Source organism: Macrotis lagotis, chromosome 8, assembly GCF_037893015.1.
Source record: "Macrotis lagotis isolate mMagLag1 chromosome 8, bilby.v1.9.chrom.fasta, whole genome shotgun sequence".
Lineage (NCBI taxonomy): Eukaryota > Metazoa > Chordata > Mammalia > Peramelemorphia > Peramelidae > Macrotis > Macrotis lagotis.
Genome location: NC_133665.1, coordinates 53,866,377 through 53,887,785, shown reverse-complemented (window position 1 = coordinate 53,887,785; position 21,409 = coordinate 53,866,377). Strand labels below are relative to the sequence as shown.

At 38.1% G+C, this 21,409-nt stretch overlaps 1 protein-coding gene across 6 annotated transcripts in view; it reads right to left on the bottom strand.

Annotated features, from left to right (window-relative positions):
* Window positions 1-496, bottom strand: part of MSLN (mesothelin) — a 34,738-nt gene extending 34,242 nt beyond the window's left edge. For 4 of the 6 annotated variants that reach the window (XR_012470812.1, XM_074197103.1, XM_074197107.1 and 1 more), the window contains exon 1: window positions 401-496. The gene's annotated coding sequence lies outside the window, so the exon portion shown is untranslated. Of the gene's footprint in view, window positions 1-102; window positions 142-400 lie in introns of all 6 variants that reach the window. The other 2 variants (XM_074197104.1, XM_074197106.1) reach the window with 1 other exon arrangement.
* Window positions 497-21,409: the final 20,913 nt, after the last annotated feature.

The following is a 21,409-nucleotide window of genomic DNA, read 5'->3' as shown; positions in this document are numbered from 1 at the left end:
AGTCCCCTATGTCTATCTACCCCCACCCAATACTGCTTTCTTTCCCCCTCCCCTTTAATGAGAGTGGTTGCTGACTATCTGCCCCTCTCCCTGGTGACTTACTCACTATGAAGAGACTCCCAAGTCATGTCCTGGGAATATCTGTGATGTTGGTAGAAGGGAAAATAAATTAGGGATGGGGGAGTGGGAGGTGAGTGAGTTCAGCTCATGAAAAAGGCAAAGATGGTCAGATTAGGACTCTTGGATCAAGGAAAACAGGACACCCCAGGAGGAGGAAGAAAGGGTGTGGGGTTGGACTGGAAAGGGAGAAACCCTGGACAATGCTGGGGAAAGGAACAAGACTGGGGCCAAAAGAGGAGAGGGAGATAGGAAGGACAAGGAGCCAGTCTCCCCCCAGTACCTGAGCTGTTCCCTCCAGGAGCTATGTTAGCCTGACCAACAGTCCAGCACCTACTTTTTCAGTCCTTAGACAGAGGGTGTGGCTGCTCCCTAAGGCTCCGCCTGAGGCAGGAAGCCTTATTCTAGTCCTGCCTAGTACCTGGGCTGGGAAAGGGGAGTGTGGGCTAGAGGGTGAGAATGGGAGAGGGTGGGGCCGTGCTGACTGCAGGAAAACTTGGACTGGCGGAGATGTCCAGTAGAGAGAGACCTACCCTCTGGTGCTCCTCTCTTTTTTCTGCAATCCTTCCATCCTTCAGGCATAGGGGCATGTATGGAAGGAGTCACCAAGATATGACTTCCCTTCTGATTTCATTCTATCCTAATATTCTGTGACGTCATTGGTCCTCTTCGAAAATGAAGGACCAAAGGGGACAGTGGATCGATAGAGCATTGACTCAGTCTCAGACATTTCAGACGCTTATTAGTGATGTGATCCTGGAAAAGTCACTCAACTCCAATTGTCTCCAAAAAAAAATTACAAGAATATTCTATCTGAATTCCCCTTAGTCCAGGATTTGAGGCTTCTCTGAAGTCCCTCAATCCTGACTCTCTTTTGACAACTTCTTTGAACCTCAATTAACTATCTGTAAAATGGATATGATAATAGTAGCACCTGTCTCACAAGGCTGAGGGCCAAGTCAAAAACATAAGTATTAATTAAGCATTTTAAAAATGGCACTATCTGCCAGACAGTGTACTAAGCCTTAGATAATATGAGATGATGCCTGTAAAACACTTTACCAACTTTATCTGCTATCATTATTATGATGGTCCTAAGACAGGGGTTCTTTAATGTCTTGTGTCCTGGGACCCTTTGGAAATATGTTTGTGTGTGTGTGTGTGTGTGTTTGTGTCCTACCTATTTATCCCTTGAGGGCAGTTAGGTGGTGCAGTATATAGACCAATGGCCTTGGAGTCAGGAGTACAGGAGTTCAGATCCAGCCTCAGACACTTGACATTTACTAACTGTATGACCTTGGGCAAGTCTTAATCCCTTTGCCTTAAATAAAAATTTAAAAAATGAAGAACAACCATTACTATTATTTACTCCTTGTCAGGATCATGTTTTAAATGCATAAAGTAAAATACATGGGATTACAAAGTATACCCATGATACTGAAACAGAGTTCTGGTGGGCAGTTAGGTGGTGCAGTGGATAGAGCACCGGCCATGAAGTCAGGAGAACCTGAGTTCAAATCCGGCCTCAGACACTTAATAATTACCTAGATGTGTGGCCTTGGGCAAGCCATTTAACCCCATTGCTTTGCAAAAATAAAAAAGAAATAGGAAAGGAAAAAGAAAAAGAAAGAAAAAGAAACACAATTATGACTTACCAAAAAGAAAAAAAATTCATGGACCAAGTTTAGTGAACACCGGTTCTATAGGTTCTTCCAGTTCTGTCATTCTATCATCTCTTGTCACTTGAGGAAGTCTTTATATATCTTGTCAGTCCCTAGTTATTTAAAAGTCATCTCCCCTGTGGAATGTATACTCCTTGAAGGCAGAGACAGCTTTTGGCCTTCCTTTGTTTCTCCAGGGCGTTAGTGTCCAGAATATAGTTAGTATTTAAAAAATGTTGCTTCTTCTCTGCCTCTGCCTCTTCTTCCTCCTCCTCCTCCTCCTCATCATCATCATCACTCAAACTTGTAAAGTTCTTTCCTATCCAGGATCTTCTTTGACAAAACCCTGGCCTCCCTCTCTCCCTCCCAGGATTGTATTGAGGATCAAATGAGATCATGGATGCAAAAATCCTTTGTAAACTAAAATGCTATGTACACCTAATGACCAGTTTTTACTTTGGGGAGGGAAAGCATGGCCTGGACTGGGGTCTTCACTACCTTATTCTTCTGGTTCATAATTGAAGGAGAACAGAACAAATAGTCTTGGAGTGCCTCATCACCCTGGGAGAGCTAGCTATGGGAAGAACTATACTCCCTCCATTCTCTACAGGGTCCCAGAACCCCTATCTACTTTGAATTGGGTTGTGAGATTTTTGTGCCCTAATAAATATATGGTCAAGTTTTGTGTAGGTGCCTTTTCAGAGGAAAAAGTATATTCCTTTTTATCCCCATTCAGTTTTCTCCAAAGGTCTATGACATCTAGCCTTCTAAAATTCTATTCACATTTTGACTTCTTGTTTATTTTATGGTTAGATTTATCTAGTTCTGAGAGGGGAAAGTTGAGGTCCCCTACTAATATTGTTTTTACTATTTCTTCCTGTAACAAATTTGACTTTCTCCTTTAAGATTTGAGATGCTAAAACATTTGGTTGCATATATGTTTAGTATTGACACTGCTTCATTGTCTATGGTACTTTTAGTAAAATGTAGTCTCCCAGTTTATCTCTTTTAATTAGATCTATTTTTAATTTTGTTTTGGCTATATGATTTCTACCCCTACTACTTATTTTACTTTAGCTAAAGCATAATAGATTCTTCTCTAGCTCCTGACCTTTTCTCTGTGTATGTATCTCTGCTTCAAGAGTGGTTCTTGTAATCAACACACTGTAGAATTCTAGTTTTTAGTCCACTCTACTATATACTTTCATTTTGTGGGTGAACTTAATCCCATTCACATTCACAATTATGATTACTAATTGTGTATTTCCCCCATTCTGTATCCCCACTGTTTATTTTTCTCTCTCCTTTGACCCTATCCCTCCTCAAAAGTGCTTTGCGGCTGACCACTATCTCCTCTCATATACCCTTCCTTCTATCAGTACCTCCTCTTTTTATCTGCCTACTTTTCTATCGAGTAAGATAGATTTCTACATCCAAATGAATATTTTATTCCCTCTTTGAGTCAGTTTTAATGAGAGTAAAATTCAAAGATTAGCTGCCACCCCTACCATCTTCCCTTCCACTGGAAAAGTTCTTTTGCACCTCTTTTATGGGAGATAACTTACCCCATTCCACCTCTTCCTCCCCCTTTTCCCAATATATCCCTCTTTCTCACTTCTTAATTTTATTTTTTTGAATATCAGTCCATCAATATCAACTCACACATGTGCCCTCTGTCTATGTATACTCCTTCTAACTGTCCTAATAATGGTAAAGTGTCATCTTCCCAAGTAGGAATGTAAACAGAGATTGAGGAAGAATAAAGAGAACTCTTTTGCCAAAATGAATTCTAATCATCTGAATTTTGCCTTTCTTTGTATCCTTAGTACTTAGCCAGTGCTTTGCACATAGCAGATACTTAATAATATTAATATAATATTAATAATATTAATTTTAATTTTTTCTTTCTTAATTTTTTCATTTACATTTAAATTCTGAATTGTCTCCCTCTTTCCCCACCATGTACTAGGGAAGGCCACTAGTTGATACAGATTTATAAGTATATATGAAAACATACACTGCATACTTCTATTTATCAGCTCTTTCTCTGGAGGAGGAAAATATCTTCCTTTACAATTAATCTGAATACTATGAATATCCAGAATAACTTGGTTACACTTATTCTTTGAACAATATTGTTGTAATACAATGCTGTCTTGGTTGTACTCCACTTTTCATTATTTCATGCAAGTCTTTCCATGTTTTTTTAAAAATCAACCAACTCATTTCTTAAAACAGAGTAGTATTCTATCACAATCATATATCACAGCATGTTCAGATATTCCCCAACTGACAGATATCCTCTGTTTCCAGTTCTTTGCCACCACAAAGAGAACTCATAAACTTTTTTATGGTTTTTTTTTTAAAGAAAGAGTTTATTTATTTTGAGTTTTACAATTTTCCCCCATTCTTGCTTCCCTCCCCACACCCCCCACAGAAGGCATTCTATTGGTGTTTACATTGGTTCCACATTATACATTGATCTCAGTTGAATGTGATGACAGAGAAATCATATCCTTAAGGAAGAAAAATAAAGTATGAGATAGTAAAATTACATTATAATATAATGCTTTTTTTCTAATTTGACAGTAATAGTCTTTGGTCTTTGTTCAAAGTTCATAATTCTAGAGAACTCATAAACTTTTAAATTTTTTTTTAGGTTTTGCAAGGCAAATGGAGTTAAGTGGCTTGCCCAAGGCCACACAGCTAGGTAATTATTAAGTGTCTGAGGTTGAATTTGAACCCAGGTACTCCTGACTCCAGGGCCGGTGCTTTATCCACTGTGCCACCTAGCCCCCCCCACTCATAAACTTTTAAAGAACATATAGGTTCTTTTCCTTTTCCCTCATCACCTTGGGAAACAGATTATGGTATTGCTAGGTCAAAGAATATACTAACTCCTAATTAATTACAATGTGGGGATAATCTAAAATGATATAATTTGCTCCTACTCCAAATGTTTTTAAAGGTCATCCCAAATAACAGATGATCAAAAAATAATAAATGAATGATATTCCCAGCAGGGTAACTGGTGAGGAGAAAAAAGAGAACAGAGATGAATTGGAGGGAAGCCAGCCTGGGTTCATCCTGGGCCATGGATGGATGTTTCACTGAGTAGATCACCTCCAGGAGGGTAAGTGGGAGGCAAGAATGCTGCTGTCATGGCCCTGGGTGAATTCTTTATCTCTCAATGCCCTACATAATTCTTGAAGGCTATAAGTTATAGAATAGCTACACATCTACATAGAGAGAAGGAATTTCTTCACTGGGAGAGTTCTATTAAAGTTCCTCACAGTGAAATGAAGGACAGTGATGAGAGATGATAATGATGAAAAACAACAAAAATAAATGTATAGAAGTGGTCCAACTCTCCTGTCTACAGAGGGCATTTCTAACCTACCTTTCCTCTCCTCTATTCCTTTATCTGTGGATCAGAAATCTTTCCTTAGACATGAGTCCAGCCTGGTTGATCCCAGAGTGTTTTCCTTTTTACAATATTCTATCTAAGTAGAGGGTTGGACAGAATAAGTGTGAGGAAGGTACATTCTAACATCATTAGTTTGCTCAGGGGGAGGTTAAAAAGATCAAAAAACAGTTCACAGCATCCTGCATCATGCCCTTAAACAAAGGCTCTCTTCTCTGCCTCACCCCTCACTATCAGGTTTCTATCACTGAAAGACTGGTATTAAGGAGAAACCTAGGGTCCCTTAGGGCTCACTCAGCTAGGAACAGGTGTGCTGACCCCACCCACCAGGTGGCATCCCTGAATCTGTTTGGGTCTTTTCCCATGAGAATCAAAAGTTCAGACTGTGACTCACCTCTGTGACTCAGAAGGGGAGGGGGAGATATTCAATAGCCCTTAGTCATCTGGGAGGGCTAGCCCGGAGCCCTGTGGCCAGAGCTAGTCCTTGATTGATAAAGTTTATAGCTGCTTATATGGCTCATATATTATATTGGAAGAGGGCATCCCTACATTCAAATAGCTTCCTCATGTGCCTAAAATCATACTCTTAGAACTTCAGTCCTTTAGGCTAGAATATAGAAGGCCCTTGTAATATTTACTGAGCCCCAAAGTCTCAAGCTCTGTAATAGAGACAGAAAGAAAGATTTAGACCTTGAGAAACTTATAAAGTAGGTGACAAGAAAAGGAGATACTTTAGAAAGGGACAGGCTAAAGTGATAGTAACTTAAAGAGAGGCTAACTGAAGGTTTGATTTGCCTCTATTCAGCATATCTGTCATTAATCAGATAATGATAATATATATTTCTAAAGTACATTGATAATTTACAGAATATTCTTCCCACAATTATCTTGAGAAGTAAATTCAAGTCTTCTTTTCTCTATTTTTACAAATTAGGAAACTAAGACTTAGGGGGATGAAGCAACCTATCCATAGACACCCAACTAATAAGTGTGGGAACACAGAGTGTCCTAGACAATTCGCTAAGACCATAAATTGGAGAGGACATACCAACTTGTATACTGATGAAGGGCATTTCTTCATGTGGAATCCAAATCCTAAGATTTATCTTTGAAGACTCAGATCTCTTATTATACCATAGGAATCTCTCCAATCCTTATCCCACTCAGTTTAGGATCCTGCCTAATGCTTAGAGAGCTCAGTCTCCTAGCTCTAACAGTCATCCCCTCACCCCATATCTGGTGGATGGATTCCAGGGGTTCTGGACAGAAAGCAAAAGATGAAAAATTGACAGCTCTTGAGCACCAGAGAGAGATCTCATGTTTGGTTAGGGAGCCCTGCCTACTTTCAGGATGCCATCTGAGGGTGATACTGAGTGACAATAACAATAACAAAAACTAATTTTTTTTTATGAATTTCCCTTCCTTTTTCTAGGTACCCAGAGAAGGTAAATACCTTGAGGGAAGGGACTGTTTCATTTTTTTGTTTTTGTATTTCCAGCACCAAATACAAAACCTGGTTAATAAATATTTATTGAAAATAATAGTAGCAAGCATCTATATAGCATTTTACAGTTAACTGATATTTTCTCCTTTGATTCTCATAACAACCTTGGGAGGTAGATGCTTTTATTGCCTCTTCACCCATTTAGCAAAGGAGGAAACTGAGGCAGACAAGTTAAGTGATTTGCCCAGGGTCAGAGAGATTATGAACTTCTGACTCCAATAACCATGATCTATGCACTGTAATGAATGGCTCTATGGGCCTCATTGTCCCTTTTTGTAAAATGACTATGTAGATATCCATGCTCCAACACTGGTCTTTGCTTCCTTCTCTCCTTCATCTTTTACTTTATTCTCCTCTTTCTCTTCCTCCTACCAGAACTCAGCCCCCCAGTCTTCTCATTGGTGAGCTTTTACCCAATACAATAGAAGGATATCATAATAGGTCCCTTCCATCACTAATATTATAGAATTCTATATGCTGTAGAAGGGAAGGGATCATCTAATCCTCCATTAATGGGGAAAGACTTCTTTAATTATTTATTTCAACTTTTTTTAAAATTGAATTCCAAATTCTTTCCCTCCCTCTTGTCCTTTCCCCATCCACTGGGAAAGCAAGCAATATGATATCAACAATACATGTGAAATCATGCGAAACATATTTTAATATTAGCTAAATTACAAAAAAGCAAAACAAGATGGGGGCGGCTAGGTGGCATAATGGAAAAAGCACTGGCCCTGGAGTCAGGAGTACCTGGGTTCAAATCTGGTCTCAGACACTTAATAATTACCAAGCTGTGTGGCCTTGGGCAAGCCACTTAACCCCATTTGCCTTGCAAAAACCTAAAAAAAAACCCCAAGAAAAATAAAGTTTAAAAAGTATATTTTAATCTGCACCAGAGTTCATCAGTTCTCTCTCTGGAGGTGAAGAGCATTTTTCATCATAGGTCCTTTGAAATTTTCTTAGAGCATGGCATTGACCAGAATAGCTAAGTCTTTCACAGTTGATCTTTACAATATTGCTGTTATTGATATGGTTCTGTTTACTTCATTTTATACAAATTCATATGGGGGCAGTGGGGGAGGGAGACGTCTTAAGAAAAGCAGAATTTGAATGTGAGAATGTGTCATTTAATTGTATTATTTTATATTATCAGAAGTAATAGAATCAGGGATTGTTTATCTTTAATGAAGATCTCCAGGGCAGCTTCAAGGTATCCATGCTGATAAGTCAGGGAGAGCTGTTGCTCACTGGAGATATTTCCAGGAAGTTGGATTCTCATAGGGGTTTATACATGGATTTCAAGATTGCATCAGCTGGGGGAAAAAAGAGCACATTGCATGGTAGTGCATGGAAAAGAAACAGAAGGAAATGGAGGTTATAGAGAAACAGGAATGAAAACTATTAGGTTTAGCATCCAGGAAGTTCTGGGATATTTCTGAAAAGTTGGGAGCAGAGGGATCTGTCCTATAGCGAAGCTGTGGGAGGGACCAAAGAGAGATCAGAGTTAAAGAGGAAAGTTTAGGACAGTAGGGGAGAAGGATTAGGGAATGGGGAAGGTGTCCTAATGGAACCCTGATAACTCTGGAGCCAAGATGAGAGGGAGCTCCTACTCAGGGAGCTTGGCAGATCTCTGTGCCATCCACCAGAAATGCAACAAAAAGATATAGAGTACCAGCTGACAATTTTCTTAATTTATTTCTCTGTGCTCAAAGGAATGGTTGCTCCACTGCCTTTTTAGTTTCCTCCAGAAGGTTTCTGCTGCATCCACCATGAAGAAGATTGCACTAATTTGCTATGAACCAGAGAATGACTCAACTACTTGAATTCATTCTGCTATTCACGTTATTTTATGTCTTAATTGAATGCTTTTCCTATTGGGTCTATGATTTTTGCATTGACTGTTAATAGAATGTTGTATAGGATGGGGGCTCAGGCCATGATTTACATAATGGATAACTTAAAAATAACTATGCTAATCTTGAGAAAAGCAGCATGGAGATCCATATTATTTAGATTGGCAACAAAAAGGCCCTGGGAACCTATGGCAGCCCTCTCATAAGGCCCAAGTTGAGGAAGGGGTACATCTGCCTGCCAAAGAGTAGTCACTTATTAGACTGAGTAAGCAGAGTAGGGTGCAAGGTCCCTGGAGTCTATCAAATTTAGGGCAATCCTGAGGCCCTATAAGAAAGGTCGTCGCTACTTCCTTTCTGGCTATCTCTAAACTATACTTCAACACTCTGGCTTCCTCCTTTTCTTCCCCCCCTCCTATTCCTTCTGTTCCTCTTCTTCCTCCCCTCCAGATTCCTGAGAACCTGGGCTCTAATTGCTGAGTTTTCACCTTATGTTGCCGGGTCCTAAGCTCATCACACCACTTCTTCCTGACCCCTATTAGCAATGAATATTCCATAATAGAATGTAAGATCACTGAGAACAGGGACTATTTTACTTTTTTATTTTTGTATCCTAAAGTTTACCACAAGGCTAAGCTTTCAATAAATGTTCTTTTCATCCATTCATTCATTTATTCCAGTATTCAAAAGGATCTCATTATGCTCTGTAGACTTTCCCATTGGAAAACTATGGAATGAGAATCAGAAGAGCTGGATGTTTAGACATATAGATTTAGTTAATGATATGGTCAATTATGCTCATAGTTTTCCCAATATTGAACCAGCACTGAATTTTTGGTATAAATTCCACTAATTCATTGTGGATTCTTGTGATGCTTTGCTATAATCTCCTTCCTAGTACTTTATTTAAAATGATTTATTTCAATATCCTTTAGGGAAACTGGTCTACAGTTTTCTTTCTCTGTTTTCACTCTTCCTGATTTAGGTATCAGCTCCATAATTTGTGTTGTAAAAGGAATTTTATATCCTTCTTTGTTTATTTTTCCAAATAGTTTTTATAGTTTTGAGATTAATTACTCTTTAAATGTTTGGTAGAATTCACCTACCAATCAATCTGGCCCTAATTTCTTCTTCTAAGATTGAATTTACATATATATATATTCTATTTCCTCTTCTGTTAATATGGACAATTTATATTTTTGTAAATATTTATCCATTTCACTTAGATTGTCAGATTTAGGGGCAGCTAGGTGGTGTAGTGGATAGAGTACTGGCCTTGGAGTCAGGAAGATCTGAGTTCAAATGTGATCTCAGACACTTAATACTTAGCTATGTGACCTTGGGCAAGTCACTTAACCCCACTGCCTTGAAAAAACCAAAAAGAAAAAAAAAGATTGTCAGATTTATTGGCATATAATTGCGCAAAATAGTTCCTAATAATTGCTCTAAGAGGATCATAGATTTAGACTAAAAGATCAGGCCAATTTCTTCTCATTACAAATGAGGAAAGTTACCCCTAGATCCTCCACCATAGCTCCCTGGATTCCTGGATGGGGACAAAAAAGAGACTGGTTTGTCAAGTGAATATCCTCCTTGAGTATATGCCAAGGCCTCAGACAAAAGATTGTGTATCTTGGAACCCTTGGGGACATCAGAGCTTGCCTCTGGTCTATAAATCTCACCCTTAAATATGCTTCAGGGGACTTGTCTATCAGATCATTTGATTTCCTGCATCTTCCTGCTCTGTCTGGTTGTACCCACCCTGGACCCTGCAGAGAGGCCACAAAGGATGGGGATTTTGACTAGCTGCCAGAATGTTGCTTCCTCATACCCTGAGTCCTTTGGGGCCACCCCTGATGCCAGATCATAAAGCAAAGAGTCCAGCAATTCAGGCCTAGATGGTTGATTCTCCCTGGAAATAATATTTGGTTTTAAAGAGTACCTAAAGCATTTTTGTGCATCTACTCATGTAAAGATTTCAGTAGTCTTTTGAGGAAAATGGTACAAGTATTATTGTTGTGATTTTATAGATAAGGAAACTGAGACAAAGAAAGGCTAAATGACTTATCCAAAGTCACCCAGCTAAAATAAGTGGCAAAGCCAGGATTCAAACTACATGGTACAACTGATGTGGAGTCAAAGTATCTTTGTTCAGATTCTGGTTCAGCCTCTTAATATCTTCATGACCTTGGATGCCTATCATTTAACCTGAGAGTCCACTTTATTTCTGCCTCAGTTCCCTCAACTTCTTTCCTTCCTTTCTTCCTTCCTGTCATCTTTCTTTCCTTCTTTTCTTCCCTCCTTCCTTCCTTCCTTTTTTTCCTTCATCTATAAAAAGAATACAGAAATATCTACACTTTTCTTGTACTCCTGGACAATGCCACTGTAGTTTCCTTTATCTACTTGCCTCTCTTTTATCTAACTCAGAAGTCTCCATTTCACTCTTGATTAAGCCCTGCACACCTCACTACTATCTTTTCCCTAGAAGATGTAATCCCACAGTATAGCAAGCACCCAGGTTCCTGGGAAAGAGAATCCTGAGTTATTGGAAAGTCTGAATTTAATCTCATTCTACTTCAGATAATAAATAACACTGAATTCCAGAGAGGGGTTGACTTACCCAAGACTATATTCATAATAAATAGGAGAGAAGGGAAATGAACCTAGTTTTTTTGCTTCCAAATCTGAGTGTGCTTTGGACTACGCTATACTCACTTGAAAATACTTTGCATGGAGGCAGCTAGGTGGCGCAGTGGATAGAGCACAGGCCCTGGAGTCAGGAGTACCTGAATTAAAATCCGGCCTCAGACTTTTAATAATTAACCTAGCTGTATGGCCTTGGGCAAGCCACTTAACTCTATTGCCTTATGAAAACTAAAAAAAAAAAAAAAAATACTTTGCATGCCTGTGATCCCAGAGCTCCTTCCTGGATCTAGATGTTTGCCCTTCAATCAAGAAAACCATGTTATCAGGGAGGTGATGCTATGACAAGCACAAGAATTATATTTGAGTGGCGGCGGGGGGTGGGGGGGGTGCTGTGCTATGTCACTAGCCTCACTTTCTCTTCCAGAACAATTTGGATCCAATGGGCAGGTATGAATCAGAATGCCTAGAGTGGGTCCTGGATATGAGACAATCAGGGTTAAGTGACTTGCCCAAAATCACACAGCTGGTAAGGGGCAAGTGTCTGAGGCTGGATGCAAATTCTCACCCTCCTAACTCTAAGACCAATGCTCTATCCACTGTGCCACCTAGCTGCCCCTCTGGCTTTGGAAGGGAGATAGTAGAGGCATATCTTCAGCTCTGGGGGTCCCCAACTTCTTCTGTTCCTCACTGCCTTCAGGAAAACCTAGGAATGACAGAAAGGCACTGACTTCTTACTGATTCCAATCTTTCCTGAGAACCTCATAAACCTAATCCTGCTGCCTCAGGATTGCCTGCAAAGTTCCCTATCATAATAGAAAGAGTATTGAATTTGGAATTAGAAAATGTGAATCCAAAACTCAGTTCTACTACCTGTGGGACCTCAAGCAAATCACTTAATCTGTCAGGCTTCCTCATCTACAAAAATCAGGGTTTGAATTAACTGATCCCTAAGGTTTTTCCAACTCAAAATCTATGATCCCATCATCCTCATAGCTCCTTTTACCTATGCTTATATCCTCTCTGATACAAACATGGGGGAAAAGGAGAGCAGGTATAGCTTGGCAAACACGTGTACATACGCATGAATTCACAAATGGAGATAGACATACAGTCAAGAGGGTGCTGGTTAAATATTTAACAACCAGATCTCCCAAAACAAACAAACAAACAAACAAACAAACAAATGATTGCAACATACACTTATAAGTATATTATTGTGTATTATTAATATTTTCTCCATTTTTCTTAAATCTAAACAAGCAACAGAATAATAAATTGAGTCCTGAATTGCAATGTTTGCAGATTTTTAAGATATAAATGCTTACACTTAAAATTTAATAATTAGTTCTTTGAGCTGGTCCCAATACATCACTGCACACATGGATGTCTATCTCTATCTGTCTGTCTGTCTGTCTGTCTCTTTGTCTGTCTGTCCGTCTGTCCATCCATTCATCCATCCATCCATTCATCCATCCATCCATCCATCTATTCATCTATCTATCATCTATCTATATATCTATCACCCACGATAGCGCTGGTGTGGGTCTGGCATTGAATATTGAGAGCCAGGTTGAAAAGAGAGGTCCCACAAATACATAGATGTCAAATAAGCACCAAATCCCAAGGTTGTGAAGCAATCTCTCTTAACTTTATTCTGGAAAACTCAGACTTTTATAACAAAACTTATCTCAGACATGACAGGTTAGATGAAATCCCACTGCATAGCTTCCCTGATTACATTTATGATATTTATCCTTCAAAGTCTGTAAACTTCCTTATCAGAAAGCTTACCAAACACCTCTAGCACCTCAGATCTCTTAGGTTAGGGTTCACTGGTGAGCCAACAAATCCATTTAATGAACAAGAATATATGCATATCTATGATGACAAAGATCACCAAAAATATGTGTAAATCACTCCTAGGGGCTGGCCCTCAACAGCTGCCCCTTCTCAGGCATGCTGGAGCTTTAGGCAGTGTGTTAGGACATTAAAATTTTGTCCCAGAGGAAAAAAGACATTTGAGACAAATGGGAATAATACACAATAGCAATAATAATGCAAAGCTACCAGGAAGCATGCTCACTAATAGGTCCAAAAAATGAAAAGGATGAAAAATTAAACAAATTATCAATATCTGAGTCCATTTCCATTCAAGGTGCCAATGTACTATAATTAACAATTTATGCAATTGATTCATATCCATAATTATAGAATCATTATACCATATTCCAATCAAATAATTTTTATATTATCCCATGGAATAAATGAAGTATTATATTTTAAAGGAGTAACACAAATAGCAGAAAAGCTATAATCACACTGCAATTGTAGTCTCATCTCTATTGCATCCACATGATCCTCTGTGTTCATTACTGAGGTTTGTAATGCATTAATCAAAAGATAAAGATCTTCATTACTTCTCTCCTGAGCCTTTAATGCTGCAGTAACATTTTCTGATAATTCTTGAATGTATTTTGCTTCTATTTGTCCTTATTCATCACTTCTTTACCTACACATGCTTGAATAATGCAATTGTAACAGCTAACGTTATACTCCTCTTTTTCTCTAGTAATATTGAGATTTTTGAAAGATCCTATCATGAAAGCAATATTTAGTCTTGTGTATGCAGTCACAGACAATTCCTTTTTTGCATAAGATTTTTTTGCACAACGTCATATTCCATTTTATATACCTCATCTCATCTATTGCTGCCATAGCCTTCCTTATCTCTGAATTAGCTAACCCTGTTTCTGGGTATATGATTGGTTCTACAGGTGCTAATGGTTTATCATTCAACGTTAAAAAATTCATGGTATATAAGGCAAGATTTATTCTCCTCTTTTGTTTCCCCTTTATCCCTATATATTCCCCCTTCTTTTCTACTTCCAGAAATTTCTTAAGATCTTTATGTTTCCTTTCTACTAAAGCTTGACCAGTGAGGTTATAGGGAATGCCTATAATATGTTTTATATGTAATAAAGGCAGAATTGTTTAAATGCCATAGAAGTATATCCAGAGCCATTATCTGTTTTTATGGATGTTAGCATCCCTGCAATAGCAAAAGAATGGAATAAATGATCACTCAACATCTTGAGTAGCCTCTGAACTTTGTGCTGTTGTCATTTTATATGAACTAAATGTATCTACAGTAACATGAATAAATTTCCTTTTTCAAAAAGGTGCATAATTAGTCACATCCATCTGCTATAATTCATTAGGAGCCTGGCCTCTAGGATTCATAGAATAATTTGGAAGGGTAGGCAAATATGGAAAGTATTGTTGACAGGATTTTACTATATTCCTTGCTTGCTCTCTGGTAATTTTAAATTCTTTCCTTAGTAAAGAGGCATTCTGTTGAAAAAAAAAAATTTGTGAGATAGCCTAGTTTGCTCTTCTACTAAGCTTATAAGAAGAAGAAAGGTTAATTGATCAGCCCTATTATTACCTTCATATATAGGCCCAAGCAATCCAGTGTGGGAATTTATATGTTCAATAAAAAAGGGATTGTATCTATTTCTTATAACTTCTTGTAATTCTTTAAAGAGTTGATATAATTCTCCATCTGTGCTATGTTTAATAAAGGCTGTTTCTATTTGTCTGACCACAAGATATTTAATATCTGTAAAAAATGTTAAGGGGTTGTAGATGTTCTTTTAATACCATTAATTGGGCATATAATTAATTCTTTTGTGTTGATATAAAAGGAGTTTGTGATTTCTTTTCTATTATTGCATATATGTTTGGACCTATATGTCTAGAATAAGCTTCATCACATTGTTTAAAAATTTCAGGAAACATAGAGGGTCATAACTTCGGATATTTTCCTTTATTACCTCTACAAAGCAATTAATCATTTATTCCAGACTTTGACATCATTACAGTAAAATAGCTTATATTGACAAAACTAGATCACATAACTTTTCTTTTTCTTTTTTTCTTTTTTTTTTAGCAAGGCAGATGGGGTTAAGTGGCTTGCCCAAGGCCACACAGCTAGGTAATTATTAAGTGTCTGAGACCAGATTTGAACCCAGGTACTCCTGACTCCAAGGCCGGTGCTTTATCCACTACACCACCTAGCCGCCCCCCACATAACTTTTCAAACATCTTGCTCATCAGCAAGTTACCTAATTATGGATTATATAATTTTCAATTTCCCAATCATTTTTCAAAGCCCCTCACATTTATTCAATATCATTAGAAATAATTGCAGTTAAGATATACTTACCAATCTCTTATACACCCTTCTTCTGAGTTTACCATTTTGTCTTTTTAAAATTGAACATTAAATTTTTAACTTACATGAAACATAATGTTTCCATGATGACATCTCATTTTTTTGAATTATAAAGATTTTATTTATTTTGAGTTTTACAATTTTTTCCCTTAATCTTACTTCCCTCCCCCTACCCCCACAGGAGGGAATTTGCCAGTCTTTACATTGTTTCCATGGTATACATTGATCCAAATTGAATGTGATAAGAGAGAAATCATATCCTTAAGGAAGAAACATAAAGTATAAGAGATAGCAAGATCAGACAATAAGATAGCAGGTTTTTTTTTTTTTCTAAATTAAAGGTAATAGTCCTTTGTCTTTGTTCAAACTCCACAGTTTTTTCTCTGGATACAGATGGTATTCTCCATTGCAGACAGCTTCAAATTGTCCCTGATTGTTGTACTGATGGAATGAGCAAGTCCATCAAGGTTCATCATCACCCCCATGTTGCTATTAGGGTGTACAGTGTTTTTCTGGTTCTGCTCATCTCATTCAGTATCAGTTCATGCAAATCCCTTCAGACTTCCCTGAATTTACATCCCTCCTGGTTTCTAATAGAATAATGACATCTCATTCTCTTAAAGTTAAGCCTATAACTGAATATCTGTTCCCCACAAATTTCTTTCACATCTCTGTTTTATAAGCTTATTTTTCTCTTCTTCAAATACACTCCTATTTTCTTTTTTAATATTTAATATTTATTTATTCTCATTTTGTACAAATAATTTTTTACACATTAATAAAATATTCTTGTTTAAGAGTAAAAAGAATAGCCCCTCCCCCAAAAAAATATAGACTCGCTTGAGCAATAAAGTAAAGGTGAGAGAAAAAATTAAAATTAAAAAAAAATAACAGTAATAATTTTAGGTATGGCCAGGTGGCACAATGGACAGAGCACCAGCCCTGGAGCCAGGAGCACCTGAGCCCATATCCAGCCCCATACACCTGACAATCACCCAGCTGTGTGACATGAAAGCCACCCCAACCCCACTGCCCTGCAAAAACCAAAAGACGAAAAAAAAAGACCCAAAATAAAATAAAATAGTAGTAATAGTAGGGGTGGCTGGGTGGCAGACAGAGCATTGGCCCTTGAGCCAGGAGCACCCGGGTCCAAATCCAGCTTCAGACACCCAATGATCACCCTGCTATGTGGCCCCAGGCAGGCCACCCAGCCCCATTTGCCCTGCACCCCCCAAAAAATAATAATAATAAAAAATGTGCTTCAGTCTTTGTTCCAACACCAACAACTCTGTCACGGGTCAATCACATTCTTTATGATAAGTCCATGGCAAAAGTTACTTCCATATTTTTCCACTGTTGCCATTGCTGATCGCAACTCCTTCCTTTTGTATTTCTCCACTACCATGTATTATATTTTCTCTCTGACTCTGCTGTAGTGTATCTGAGTGGTTCAGCAGACAGATCCCTGGTCCTGGGGCCAAGAGGCCCCAAGCCCCGATACCACCCCTTAGGCCCAGCATCCACCTGGTCCTATGGTCCCAGATAGGCCATCCACTCCCAGCCCCTTGCAAGAAGTAAAAAAGAAAATATATTATATCTGACCACTCCACCCCATGGTCCATCCTCTCATCCATCACTCACATCCCCCCCTTCCCCCTGTCCCCTGCTTTTCTTCTTACTCCAGATGTTTATACTCCATTGGTATATATGCTGTTTCCTCTCCTAGTCACCTCTGATGAGAGCAAAGATTCCCTCATTCCCCCTTGCTTTCCCCCCTTCCATATCATTGCAATAGATATAAATATAAAGAAAAATCTTATTTATGAGATATCTTGGCCTATTCTCCCTCTCCTTTTTCTTTCTCCCATTACATTTCCCTTTTTTCGATTGACTCCATTTTTACACCATATTTTATCTTCAAATTCATCTTTCTCCTGTGCTTCAACTATAAAAGCTCCTTCTACCTGCTCTATTAACTGAGAAGGTTCATATGAGTATTATCAGTGTCATTTTTCTATATAGGAATACATGCAGTTCATCATCATTAAGTCCCTCACATTTTCCCCTTCTCCTCAAATCTCTATGCTTCACCTGAGTCCTGTATTTGAAGATCAAACCTTCTGTTCAGCTCTGGCCCTTCCAACAGGAACATTTGATATTCCCCTGGTTCATTGAAAGTCCATCTTTTTCCCTGGAAGAGGACATTCATTTTTGCTGGGTAGTTGATTCTCGGTTGCATTCCAAGCTCTTTTGCCTTCCGGTATATTGTATTCTAAGCCCTACGAGCTTTTAATGTAGTTGCTGCTAAGTCCTGTGTGATCCTGACTGAAGCTCCATGATATTTGAATTGTGTCCTTCTAGCTGCTTGTAATATTTTCTCTTTGACTTGGGAGTTCTGGAACTTGGCTATAATATTCCTAGGGGTTGGTTTTTTGGATCTCTTTCTCAGGAGGATTGGTGGATTCTCTCCATTTTTATTTTGCCCTCTGCTGCTAGGATATCAGGGCAATTTTCCTGTAGTAATTCTTTGAAAATGATGTCAAGGATCTTTTCCTGATCATGACTTTCAGGTATTCCAATAATTTTTAAATTATCTTTTCTAAATCTGTTTTCCATATCAGTTGTTTTTTTCAATGAGATGTTTCACATTTTCTTCTAGTTTTTCACTTTTTTGGTTTTGAAGTAGAGTCCTGATTTCTTGTAACTTCATCAATCTCCCTGAGTTCTATTCTTTGTCTGAAGGATTTGTTGTACTCAGAGAGTTTTCTTATCTCTTTTTCCATATGGCCAATTTTGCTTTTTAAAGCATTCTTCTCCTCAATAACTTTTTGAACTGTTTTATCCATTTGACCTAAGCTGGTTTTTAGCATGCTATTTTCTTCAGCATTTTTTTTTGGATTTCCTTGACTAGGCTGCTGACTTCATTTTCATGTTTTTCCTGCATCTCTCTCCTTTCTTTTCCAAGTTTTTCTTCTAACTCCCTCATTTGATTTTCAAAGTCTTTTTTGAGCTCTGGCATAGCCTGAGCCCAATTTCTACTTTTCTTGGAGTCTTTAGATGCAGGAGCTTGTGCTTCCTCATCTTCAGACTGAGTATATTGATCTTTCTTGGGATCATAGATAATGTATTTCTCAATGGTGTTCCTCTTGTTTCTCTGCTTGCTCATTTTTCCCAGCCTAAGCCTGTTTTGGGGTGCTTCCTGAGCTTTTGGGACACTCCCACAAGGATCTCAGTGTGTGAGGCTCTGTCCTCCCTCCTGGTCTGTGAATGACCATATGCACCCCCCCCTCTGCAATGGGGCTGAGGTGGAGGGGGTCCCTGCTGTTCTATGGGGGGGCCTGTGATCAGGATCTGAATGTAGTCAGAGACCCAGAGTCCTGTTCCAGGGGCAGAGGACAGAGCTCTGCAGTCTCTGTCTTCACTCCCCTCCCTAGGTTCAATGGGCTCATGACTTGGGAGCTCCTGCTTACTGGCTGCATCTGCTTCTGTTCCTGGATGGTGGCCACTGCTGCTGCTCATTGTGTGCCCTGAGGGCTGGGCTTCACATGCTCGCTCTGGCAGAGGTCCCCCCCACCCCCCGTTTTTCCCTGAATTTGTGCCAGTGCTCCCAGGGCATAGCTCAGGAAACTCCCCCCATGGCTGGGCTCCGAGAGCCCTGGGGCTGCCTCTGGGAGGCTGAAGTTCTTTTGCTCTGGCAGGCCAACCCTCTGGCAGGCCGCCCCTCCAACCCCAGGAAGCAGAGCCTTTCTGCTCTTTTCCAGGTTACCTTGAGTAGGAGAACTAACTCATTGGGTCCCTCTGTGGGTTCTGTCTCTCGAAAATTTATTTCAAGTTCTTAGTTTCGAAGATTTATGAGAGAGCACCTAAGACACAATCTGCTCTTGTCTCCATCTTGGCTCTGCCCCCCTCAGCATGGCCACTCCTATTTTCAAAAAGAAAATAAGATTCTCTATGAATTTAATCTTATATATATATAATATAAAATAATTTCAAAAAGCCAATGCAAACCTTTTACCATTTCTAGTGTTACAGGATACATATATAATTTCTTCTTAAGTAACAGATATTAAGTAAGCTACTTTGATCTTACATATAAATATTCCCTTTAAGAAACACTGGGTGGAAGAATAAAGCTTTTCACAAATTCTCTGGGCCAAAAGACCTTGAAAGATATAACCTGTTGGTAAAGTATTCTCTAATTTTCTTATAACAAATCTTTACAAAGGTGATGGATGACACTTCAATTTATTCATTGTTTGTTAATGTAACACAATTTTAATTTTCAAAAAAAATTGTCTGAATCTGTTCTTATAAAAAGTTTACTAATTATACATAACACATTTCAATTTAATGTATATTCCCTTTACTCCCTAAAACTTTGCAATACATAAAAAATTCTTGAGACCAGATGTTTCTAAAAATCCCTTTTTTATGGTTACAAGATTTTCTTTATAGTTCTCTTAATAATCTTATAAATTCCCACTCATATTCAAAATTACCTTAAATTATTTTCCTTTTCAAAATATAAAGTTTGCAAATTCTTCTTATCTGTATCAGTACTATTCTAACTTCTCAATACTCTAATTTATAAGAGCTTTCTATCCTAACTGACAAAATGATATTCTGGGAATTGGAGATTCCCCACATTTTGAGATATCAAGTTAGTATGCCCTAATTATTTACCTTTACTATTTATCATTCCTTGCCCATCCCCAATTTTTTAAATATATGAACTACAGAATATAAGCATATTTTGAATCTGTATAAAAATTATCTCCCCCTTTTTTTTGCAATTTTAAAACCTAATTAGGAGCACATAACTCAAAAGTCTGTGCTGACAATGATTTTGGCAGACTCCCAGCCTCTGTCAAGGCCATTCTGCCCCTATCTCTTTATTAGTTCTTTTTTTTTCCTATGACTCTGGAGAAGCCATAAAACATTAAAATCAAAAAACTTTTTTTAATGTGCTAATTAATACTAGTCAAAAAAATAATTTTAAGGACAATTTCAGTTTCTTCTAGGTCTCTTATGAGTATAATTTGCCAAATCAGTAAATAAAACTCTCTTAGTCAATCAGGCCAGAAAAGAAACAATAGAAAATAAGAAAAGATAATAGAAGTCCTTCTCCTCCAAAAACAACATGATTTACAGTAAAATCTCTTTTTTGGTGCCATGTCATGAGTTTTTGGGGAAAAAAGAAGATCTAATTTTGAAAAAAGAGAATGGAAAGAGGATTGCCCAATCAGAACAGAGACATGACAGCAGGCCTGACCTTACAGAGACAGCTGAGAGTTTCCCCTCTGCCTGTAATTTAAAACAAACACATAACTCCGGGGAAACTCCACTTTGCTCCCACACTAGAGGGTCCCCAAAACACTACACAAAGACAAAGACAACAGGGTGGCAGATAAACACACACACACACTCTGGCCAAAAAAAACAAAAAACAAAAAACAAATACCACCAAAGGTGACAAATCTCCAAGAAACCAGAGGAAAAATCCAGAGAATATTCCATTTTTCACAATACATTTTTCCATTCAAATATTTTAATATTTAATACTTATTGATTTTAACTATAAATAACCCTAACTATAACTTTTGAGAAGTCAGTCACTCAAAAAATGCTTCAGCCTAATTGGAGTCTCCCCTGTCCTCCTTCAGCTTAGAGTAAACCAAATAGCTTCTTTTTAAGGGGACAGCCCTAAATCTTTTCTGGGAGGGGAGTCTTCTGTTTTTAAATCCTCAATTGTCCCATTATTTTCTGTAATAATCAAATTATGTACTTTAGATTGGACCTGATTGTTTTGTCTTTCTGGAATTTACTTCCTCAAAACTTTCTCAATGACAGCATTTCTTTTGTGATTATTTATTTAACACATACCTTTCTCATCTCTGAATACTCAGTCACTTTCTCTGTTTCTATAACTTCAAATAAATTCCCTTTTTAACATTTGTTAACATTTTATTTTAT